Source organism: Manis javanica, chromosome 3 (assembly GCF_040802235.1).
Source record: "Manis javanica isolate MJ-LG chromosome 3, MJ_LKY, whole genome shotgun sequence".
NCBI lineage: Eukaryota > Metazoa > Chordata > Mammalia > Pholidota > Manidae > Manis > Manis javanica.
This window is the reverse complement of record NC_133158.1, coordinates 50728778-50740151: the sequence shown is the minus strand read 5'-3', so window position 1 is coordinate 50740151 and position 11374 is coordinate 50728778.

The window sequence follows — 11374 nt, the reverse complement described above, 5'->3', positions numbered from 1 at the left end:
GCACTTCACAGATATCGCATGCTTTACAAATTGAAGGCATGTGGCAACCCTGTGACAAGCAAGACTGTTGGCACCATTCCAACAGCAGCTGCTCACTTCATGTCTCTGTGTCAGGTTTTGGTAATTCTCACAATATTTCAAACTTCATCATTTTTGTTATTTTATTTGTTATGGTGATCTGTGATCAGTGATTATGACTCACTGAAAGCTCAGATGACAGCATTTTTTAGCAATAAGATGTTTTTTAATTAAGGTATGTAACTATTACTTAATAGACTCCAGTATAGTGTAAACATAACTTTCATATGCACTGGGAAACCCAAAAATTCATTTGACTCACTTAACTGCAACACTCGCTTTATTGCAGTGGAACCAAACCCGCCATATCTCCAAGGTACGCCTGTATACAAAACTTGGCCACATTTCTACACAGTAATAATGAACAATCTGAAAAGGAACTGTTTTTAATTAAGATATCATTCATATAAAATATTATGAAGGTTTCATGTGAGCACCATTAGTTTTAACATTCACCCATATTATCAAGTCCCCCCCACCCCATTGCAATCACTGTCAGTCAGCATAGTAAGATGCTATAGAGTTATTACTTGTCTTCTCTGTGCTATACTGCCTTCCCCATGACCTGCCTATACTGTGTGTGTGCTAATCATAATGCCCCTTAATCCCCTTCTCCCTCCCTCCCCACCCACCTTTCCTAACCCCTTCCCTTTGGTAATGGCTAGTCCCTCCTTGGAGTCTGTGGGTCTGCTGCTGTTTTGTTCCTTCAGGTTTGCTTTGTTGCAAGTGAGGGAAATCATTTGGCACTTGTCTTCCTCCACCTGGCTTATTTTACTGAGCATAATACTCTCTAGCTCCATCCATGTTGTTGCAAATAGTAGATTTGTTTTCTTCTTATGGCCGAATAATATTCCATTGTGTATATGTACCACATCTTCTTTATCCATTCATCTACTGATGGATACTTAAGTTGCTTCTATTTCTTGGCTATTGTAAATAGTGCTGTGATAAACATAGGTGTGCATATGTCTTTTTCAAACTGGGCTGCTGCATTTTTAAGGTAAATTCCTAGGAGTGAAATTCCTGGGTCAAATGGTATTTCTGTTTTTAGTTTTTTGAGGAACCTCCATACTGCTTTCCACAATGGTCAAACTAGTTTACATTCCCACCAGCAGTGTAGGAGGGTTCCCATTTCTCCACATCCTCACCAACATTTGTCGTTGTTTGTCTTTTGGATGGTGGCCATCCTAACTGGTGTGAGGTGGTATCTCCTGGCGGTTTTAACTTGCATTTCCCTGATAATTAGTGATGTGGAGCATCTTGAAAAGGAATTTTTTTTAAAAACCTATTTATGATGGCATCAGAAAGAATAAAATAATTGGGAATAAACTTAACCAAGGAGGTGAAAGATTTATACACTGAAAACTACAAAACAATGCTGAACAAAACTGTAGACATAAATAAATGGAAAGATATCCTGTGTTCATGGATTGCAAAACTTAATATGTGGTTAAAATGTCCCATACTACCCAAAGTGATCTACAGATTCAATGCAATCCCTATCAAAATCCCAATGGTACTTTTTGTAGAAAAAAAATCCTAAAATTCATTTAGAATCTCAAGGGACCTCAAATAGCCAAAATAATCTTGAAAAAGAAAAAAGTTGGAGTCCTCACACTTCCTGATTTAAAACAAGTTACAAAACTCTGTCAATCAAAGAAGTGCAGTATGGGCACAAAATCAGACATACAGATCAATGGAACAAAAGAGAGAGCCCAGAAATAAACCTTCACATAAATGATCAAATGTTCTTTGACAAGGGGCCAAGATCACACAATGGGGAAAGAATAGTCTCTTCAACAAATGGTAATGGGAAAATGGGGTATGCAAAAAATGAAGGTGGGCCCTTATCTTATACCACATATCAACTCACCTAAATAAAAAAGCCTAAAACTAAAAATTCTAGAAGAAAATTATCAGGAAAGCTTAATGACATAAGATTTGGTGATGATCTTTCTGGATATGACACCAAAAGCACAAGCAACAAAAACAAAAATAGATTATCCAGACTACAGCAAACTTAAAAACATCTGCACATCAAAGGGAACAATCAACAGTGAAAAGGCAAACTACAGAAAGGAGAAAAATATTTGTAAATCACTTATCTATTAAGAGGCTAATATTCACAATATATAAAGAACTCCTACAACTCATCAGCAAAAAAAACTGATTAAAAAATAGACAAAGGACAAACAGACATCTCTCCAAAGAAGATATACAAATGATCAACAAACTTATGAAAAGATACATAACATCACTAATCAACGGACAAACACAAATCAAAACCACAGTGAGATATCAGCTTACACCTACTGGGGTGGCCACTATCTAAAAAACAGAAAATAACAAGTGTTGGTGAGGATATGCAGAAATTGGAGCCCTGTGCACTGTTGGTGGGAATGTAAAATGGTGCAGCTGCTATGGAAAACAGTATGGAGGTTCTTCAAAAAATTAAAAATAAAACCACCATACGACCCATAGTCCCAGTGATTATATATATATGTGTGTGTGTGTGTGTGTCTGTGTGTGTGTGTGTGTATATTCATACATATATATATCTTCAAAAGAATTGAAAGCAGCATCTTAGAGAGATATTAGCTGTAACTCCAGAGGGAAAATATTTTTCCAGCCTGGGGCAAAATAACTTTGATCCAGAATCAGTCAAAAGGAGAAATAAAATGGAAGAAACCCACTTTACAATCAGTCACCCACTTCTGCTCGCCAGTCTCTCTTGCTACCCTGCTGCAAAATAGGGCCCCACCCAACCTCTCAGGTCCAGTTATGCCTTTGCTCCCCTTGTAATTACCTGTTGAAATAAAAGTGGACTACTTCTCTCCAGCCTTGGAAACACCTATTGATATGGAGATGCACTAAGGCTAGGCAAGAGATTCTGGAAATATTGCAATTTTACCCACATGTAACTCCAGGGAGAAGAAATCCCAGGGCAAAATACCTCTAAAATCGAAATCAGTCAAGGGGAGAAATAAAGTTTAAAACCTGTTTATTTCTTACAAATTGCAGTCCAAGGCTGGCTCTTTCCTGCTCAGGCAGAAGCAAGCAAGACCTCTGCCTAACCTCTCAGGTTCAGATAAGCCCTTGGTTGCCCAGGTAATTACCCATTGATATGGAGATGATTCTCTTCATCCCTGAAGAACACCTGTTGATATGCAGATGCCCTAAAGCCAGGTAAGATATTCTGCAAATATTACTATTTTACCCACACCACATTAGCACACCCATGTTTCACTGAGGCATTATTTACAACAGTCAACAGGTAGAAGTAACCCAAATGTTCACTGATAGAGGAACAGATTAAATATATATATATATACATACAATAGACTATTATTTGGTCTTTAAAAAGTAAGTCCTGCCACATGTTACAACATGAATGTATAAGGGACATTATGCTAAGTGGAAAAGGCCATCAAAAAAGATAAATATGTTCCACTCATATGAGGTATTTCAAGAAGTTAAACTAATAGAAAAAGGAAGAATGATGATTGCTAGGGCTTAGAGGAAGGGAAGAGGGAGTTCAATGGATAGAGTTTCAGTTTTGCAAGATGAAAAAGTCCTGGAGATGTATTGCACAACAGTGGGAATATAGTCACTGAGCTGTGCACGTAGAAATAGTTACCATGGTAAATTTTACACTATGTGTTTTTTTACCACAATTTCTTTTAAAAGCATTATGTTTTTTTAAGTCTGTAATTATTTTTTTTGGAAAAGAAAATAAGAATTTTGAATTTGTTTCTAATTAAGAGATCTCAATCCCAGTTTAGCAGTTTTACAAGTCTGGATGTCCATAATGTGGCTTTTGCTAATGAAGAGCAAACCTTCACATTATTACATGTTTTTCACAGGAGATTCTTTGTATATTATTTCTTTCTGATAGTGGGACTAAGGAGTCAGGTTTGGATGTTTTCAATTATCCTGACATCTGTATCATACACAAAATGAGTCAAAGTAGACAGCGAGGAAACCGACCTAATTTAAAATCTAATAAATAAAAAAACACATGTCATGCTTTTAATAACAGAAAAATTTAGGGCAGACTTAGCTTTCACCTTTTCACGTGTGGTTTCTGATACATTATTTCTTCCTTTCTCTAAAGAGAATCTGTCCCCACTTGTTATTTTATCTCCATTTGTTATTTTAGCTACCCAGAATATAAGTATAGAAGTAATTTAATAAGCTTTTGTTATATGCAAATCTCTTTTGAAAGCAAGCATGCTATTAGTTGTGTGTTGATGTTAATGTAAAACAAGTAAAGTAGACCCTTGAACAACATGGGTTTGAACTGCATGGGTCCACTTATATGCAGATTTTTTCAATAAATATATTGGACATTTTTTCTGAGATTTTTGAAAAAATATTTTCTTAAGCTTATTTTTATTATTTAAATATTACTACCTAATAATAATTATTATTTCTATTCTTGCAATAATACAATATATAATATATATAATATACAAAATATGTTAATTGACTGTTTATGTTATCAGTAAGGCTTCCGGTTGACAGTAGTCATTGATAATTAAGTCTTTGACTGCTTGGGGGTCATCTCCGCTAACTCCCGAGTTGTTCAAGGGTCAGCTGGTACTTCCTCATTTATCTTAGTGAAGGAATATGAATTCCAAAGTTTAGACAGAGAAGGAGAACAGGTAATTTGGATGTAGGAAGACAGCAGTGTAAACATTTTGCTTGTGGATCCCTGGAAGAATTTTGTAAGTCCATATACTCCCTCATACATTCTAATTGACATCTAAAATACTTCTCATAAGTTTAAATAGTTCCAAAGGATTTACCTTCAGAGAGGTTGTAGATATTAACATCTGAAATTAAACTTGCTTTATCACTCTCATAATTGTGCTGGATAGAATCTAATGCCAAAACAATTGATTCCCATCACCTACTCTGAATTACAGAAACTCTTCTTTATTGGTTCTGAGACTGTGCATGGTTCCTTTTTCTCCTACAGTTCATATTCCTCTTCCCAGAGATGTTTCTCTTAATGTAATTATTGATCACCTATCATGCATTTTTGCAACAAAAAAGCATATAAATTGACAAATTTCTTTCTTTACTTTCTGTGACCATAGTCTTAAATGTTTAAAAAAAAACAAAAACGTACAGCTGAGAAACCAGCTTGTAACATGCCTTTTGCTTCACTGGGAGGTGAGCCACGTGGCCACAGACTAGTCGTGGGACTCAAGCTGCAAAATGACATATCAACCTGATTCCTTCTTATGATCAAATACACATATTACTCTAGAAATGTAAATACACTAATGTCATTTTGCCAGCCAAACAAAGAAGGTGGGTTCCCTGCAAAGGCATCACTTTCTAGCACAAATGCTGCAAGGAGGAAAAAAGGACCAGAAAGTGAGTGGGCAGGAAAAGTTAAAAATTAAAAGAATTCAAAATTACAACTTTCTTCCATATTGAATTATCACTGCAATTATTACTAGTGCACACTTAATCAAAGCATAAATAGTTCACAACCTTTGACAAGTAATTGTCAAGCATAGTTAGTCAATGCATAGAAATGCATCCCTTCAGGAAATGGGTGGAGCTTGTTCCTTCAATTAGTGCAGGAATCTGGAAATGAATGTTACTTCTTGGCAGATGGTCATGTTTTCTGTATTTTGGAGTGAAGCTTTGCAATCGAAGGAAACCTCTGGAGTTTTGATATGTCACTGCTGCTTAAGCCTTTGAATTATTCTGAGTTATAGGTCAAAAGCTACTTAGTGAACTTGCACCAAAAATTACTTCTGTTCAGATGTTAAGCATCAGTATCTGCTAACATCACAAAAAGAGACATTACCCACTATATGCACCTCCTGATGGAGGAACACATCACCCCGTCTGGGGAGCAGTCTTGCCAAAAAATCAATCCTGATCTGATCAAGCCTTAGATCCGATTACCAAATGACAGGAAATAGGGCAGACAAAGAACCATACTACCTGACATCACACAGATAAAATTAGCAAACTCCAGACCATAAGCATGTCTCCAAGACAAATCTGGTTTATTAACAAATCAAGAGCAAGGAAAAGGAGAGAGAGTTAAACTGTTTTCAATTTTTATTTAAACAAGCAAACTTCCAGAGAAAGAAAAATACAAGAGAGAAAGAGAAGGTTATGACACTTAAGAAACAAGAAAAATAAGAAAGAGAGGGTTATGACACTTACAAAACAAGAAAAATTTCAACACTGACTGCATTTTTATGACATGAATTATTAATTTATTTTGGGTGAGAGAATAACATCATGGTTCCTTGTGTTTTGAAGACACGTACTGAAATGTTCACAGATGGAGTCATACTGAACTGTTTATAGACAAAGGAATACGATATCTGGAATTTACTTCAAAATAAGATTGGATGAGGGCAAGGAGCTGCAGAAATGGAGCACAATGCAACCACTGTGAACACCCATCAGAAATGAAGTTTATTTCCTCACTTGCTGAAGTGCTGCCAGGGGACACCGTGCCACTGTTGGTGTCCCTACCAAGAGTCTCACCAAGAACAGAGCCTCGCCTTGGTGAACCCCGGCCTTGGGCAGCCCTCCTGCAGGGTCTTATTGCACACGCACAGTCCCACCTTGGAGCCCCTCTGAAGAACCGTCCCAGCTTTAGAGGTCCCTCTTCCTTCTCCCCTTGCACAGAGCTAATCCTGCGAGCACCCCTACTGCACTTCCTGCCAGCTGCCCTTCATCTCAGAGCCTATTTCTCTGGGAACCCATTCCTCAGCAAGATGAAATACGACTGGCCGTGGGCTGATAAATTCTTGAAGCTGGGTATGGTAGACAGAATTCAGAGATGGTCCACAAATCCCCTCACATGGTGGAAATTCCCTGTATAATCCCCAGGACTGTAAATACGATGAATTTTAGGTTAATATACTATGATTAGGTTATAGTATGTAGCACAGTTGATCTTGAGATAGGGAGACTCCCCTGGTGGGCCTGACTTAATCATATGAGGCCTTTAAAAGCAGAGAGTTTTCTCTGGCTCATCACAGAAGAAATCAGAAATTTGAAGCAAGAGACTTGAAGATGGGGGGAGCCATGTGGCAAGGAATTGGGGTGGCCGGTAGCCACTGGCTGGCAGTTAGCACCTCAATAAGGTTCAGGTTTTCAATCCTAGAACTTCAAGGAACTTCATTCTGCCAACAACAAGAGCACGCTTCAAGGAGGAGAGCTTTCCCAGAGCCTCCAGACAAGAACAGAGTCCAGCCAGCACGCTGGTTTTGACTTTATGATATGCCGAGCAGAGAACCTAGCCATGTCTACATGGTGTGGTCAAGAAATCTGTAGGCTTAGAAATTGAGAGAATTCATCTAAAATGATCTGTCACTTAAGGGGTTGAAGTACATATTTACACTGAGCAAGAAGGGTCCATTGATTTCATTAAAATCATAACTGCATGGAAAATGATGAGTTTTTTTTTTAAGAGAGAAGAATTGGTAAAATGAAGCATTTGTCCTGCATATGTTTTCCTATAAAACAAAGCTGGGTTGTACCTGAAACCTCCCTCCTATAACTGGCCCTGTACCAGCTGTGACTGGTATCACTTACTGTAACTCACATCTTAATGATGATAATCATCAAGAATAAATACGTGAGCCGAACCCGGTTCTTCCTAGTTCTGTGGCTCTGTCATTTCAGGGAAAGGAAGTTGAAAAAAGAGGAACATTGAGCACATTCATTCATCCTACCAACCACTCATGAGTGTATGTGTGTCCTGCACTGTGTGGGTCTCTGTATTACCATGTTTAATGATCCTCATCCTAGACAGATTACACATGCAGGATGTATACCACTTTGGGGCTGTTCCTTTGGTTTTAACAGTTATGTGGAGAAATGTAAATTTCTCTGATTCTTTGTTGGCCTGTTGGCCTTAAGCCTGTTAAGCTACTTCCTCAAATGTATAATGTCTTTTATTTCGAAAATTTCCCCTAAACGGAGCATGCAGTCTCTAGTTACACTTCCTTTAATGCAAGGAAGCTTTTTTCATGTGTGGAACTTAAAAAGCTAAAACTCACTGCCATAAGAAAAAATAAATTACTGAGGTCATCAGAGGTCCATACCAGAGCATGGGATGGTTAATTCAGGATGATCATCAAGCATTTCTTCCTGATGGGACATAACATTCAGTTTTGCAATAAGACACCAAACAGCGTGTCAAAAGCATGGGGCCTTAAGGTCCAGCAAACTAGTTCAAATTCCAGCTCTGCCATCTAAGGGCTGTGTGAGCTTGAGTAAACAACCTCACCTCTCTGTGCCTGACATCTAAGAAGTACTCGGTGTTGGCTATTATATACCATGGGTGTAATATAATACATTATATAGTAACAAGTATAAAATTGGTGTGCTCATGCTAGTGTCATAGGAATGTTGTTGCTAGGATAGACAGTGATGAACTTCTAGTTGCAAGATTATCTAGAAGATACTAGAAACATGTCATTTAGACAGATTATCTTTTTAAAAAAATCTTTCATCATAAAATAAGAGATGCTGATGCTGATTTGAAATCAAATCAACCTTTCCTACCCTTGGTCTTCCCCATCACAATAAATAGCAACTCCTTTCCTCCAGTTGTTGAAGCCAAAAACCTTGCACCACTCTTGACTCCTTCCTCTCCTTTATATCTCACGTTCTATCTGTCAGAAAATCCTGTCAGTGCTACGTCTGAGGTATCTTGAATTTGACCATCTTTACCACCTCCATGGCTATCACCCTGGTCCGAGCCACCATCATCCCCTGGCAGGTGATTGCAATCACTTCCTAGCTTGTCTTTCTCCTTCAGCACTAGCCCCTCTTCAGTCATTTTAGGTGACCCCTCAGCACTGTGAGCCAGACCATGCCACTCTCTGACCCCAAGCCCTCCTATGATTCCCCTCTCAAAGCAAAATCCCAAATCCTTCCAGTGATCTGTGAAACACTTTGTCACTTCCCTGTACTCCCTTCTCTCCAGCCACACTGGCCTCCTTGCTATTCCCCAAGCACACCAGGCATGTTCCTGCCTCAGGGCCTCTGTACTTGCCAAGTGCCCTACCTGGAATGCACTTCACCCATGCTTATCCCCATGGCTCACATGTGCACTGCCTCAGGTTTCTACTCAAATATCATTTCCCCTGGAAGGCCTGTCCTGCTCACCTTGAAACTGCATCCCCCCGCAACACAACACACACACACACACACACACACACACACACACACACACACACAATTTCCTATCCTACTCTCTGCTTTCTTTTTCTCTTTAGAAAAAAAATTTTTTAAATCTTACATCTCTTGTATATTTTTTGTCTCCCCACGAGAATGTAAGTCCCACAAGGGCAGGGATTTTTGTTTTTCTTTTCATCTCTTTTGGTCACTGTGGTATCCCCAGTGCTTAGAAAGTAGCGGGCACACAGGAGGTAGTCAAACAATGTATGGTTAAGTGAATGAATGAATGAATGAATGAATGAAGAAATGAATGGTTTATTCTCTAAATTGCAAAGTCTGAAGACAAGCTAAAAGTATTAAGCCTGTTTGCTGACTTGGCATGACTTTACTTGGAACAGCAGGTAAGCAGAGGATGGTAACAGGCTGGGAAAGCTAAGGTTTCTTTACAGGATTTCAGTTTACCACATGCTTTGAAAATTTGAGCAAACTGAGGCAGCCTTGGACACTGTCATTCTCCAGACATATCACTTTGACAAGAATGTTAAGTTAAATTCTTACGGTGCTCACACTAGTTAAAAATTACATTTCGACTTTCCAGTCTGGATGTTGTGGACTTGAATGTTTGTGTCTCTCATAGTCAGTTGAACTCCCACTCTCCATGTGACGGTTTAGGCCACGGGACTTCGGGGAGGCAGTCGGGATGGGATGAGGTCAGCAGGGAGGGGCTCTCGTGAACGGGATCGGTGCCTCTGTGAGGCACCAGAGAGCTCGCCTCCCGTTTTCGCTCTCCTCCCTGTGAGGGTATGAGAGGTTGACAGTGCAGCTCACAAGAAGGCTCTCACCAGAACTCGACCCTGCCGACACCCTGATCTTGGACTTCCAGCCTCCAGAATGGGGAGAAATAAATTTCTGTTATTTTTAAGCCACTTGATCTATGGTAATTTTGCTATATCAGCCCAAACTGACTGAGACACTGGTGAAATTTTTTTTTCAAATGAATATCTCACAAGGAAAAATTAATGAAAGAAGGTAAAAGGAAACCAGCCAAGTAGACTAGCTTTCCATCTGTTATGGACTGAATTGGGTCTCTCCCCTCCTCTCCAAAAATTTAGATGCTGGAATCCTTACCCCTAATACTGTATTTGGAGACAGAGCCTTTCAAGAGGTAATTGAGGTAAAATGAGGTCATTAGGGTAGGCCCTGGTACAACATGCCTGGTGTCTTGATGGGAAGAGGAGATTGGAATGCATCTCAAGAAAAAAAAAACCACCTTCACAGAAACATCTAGAATAATGTTTGGCCAAATATCTAGGTACCATGCCTAGCCAAGCTGGCATATAAAATTAACCATCAGATGGTGCTTGATAAATTATTGAATATGGTTGATTTAGTAAGATAAGAATCAATTGGCTTAGTTTAAGCTACTGTCACTGAAAGAAAAAAACACACTACTTTAAAAATAATTTCAATTCCAGGTTTTTAAAAAATTTTTAATAGGCATTCATATTTTGTTCTAACAATAATGGTATTTAAGGTGTTTTTAAGAGTTAAATGAAAATGGGCAAATATCCTGGATTGTGGTAATGGTTGCACAACCCTATAAAATTGCTAAGAATTATTGAATTGTACGATTAAGATGGATGTGTTGTGGTATATACGTTGTACCTAAATAAAGCTATTTTGTAAAAATTAATTGGGCAATTAATTATGTAAAAACATTTCTTCTATTTCATGCAGAGCATCCAAACAGCAGAGAACTCCAAGGCTGAGAAAGTTTCTATCCTATCAAGTTTTCCACCGTCACACATGACCGCAGTCATCCAGTCTTCCCAACTGCTGTGAAATAGGCTAAGGCCACCTCCTGCCCACATGCCCTCTTGAAAGGCCTTGGACTACGTGAGGACACAGACCCTGATGCCTGGTCACACCTGCCGAGTCACATGAGCTGAGGGACCCACCTATATAGAACCCACACCCAGGTGTCAGCTTCTGAAATGCAGCTGACTAAGAGGAAGAGGAGGCGCCCTTTGAGAGTCCCGTGAATGCAGAGGTCTGGCTTGTGGGCCAGGGTGGCAGATCCCACAGACTGTGAGAGCACACCTTTCCTGCCCACCACTTGGGC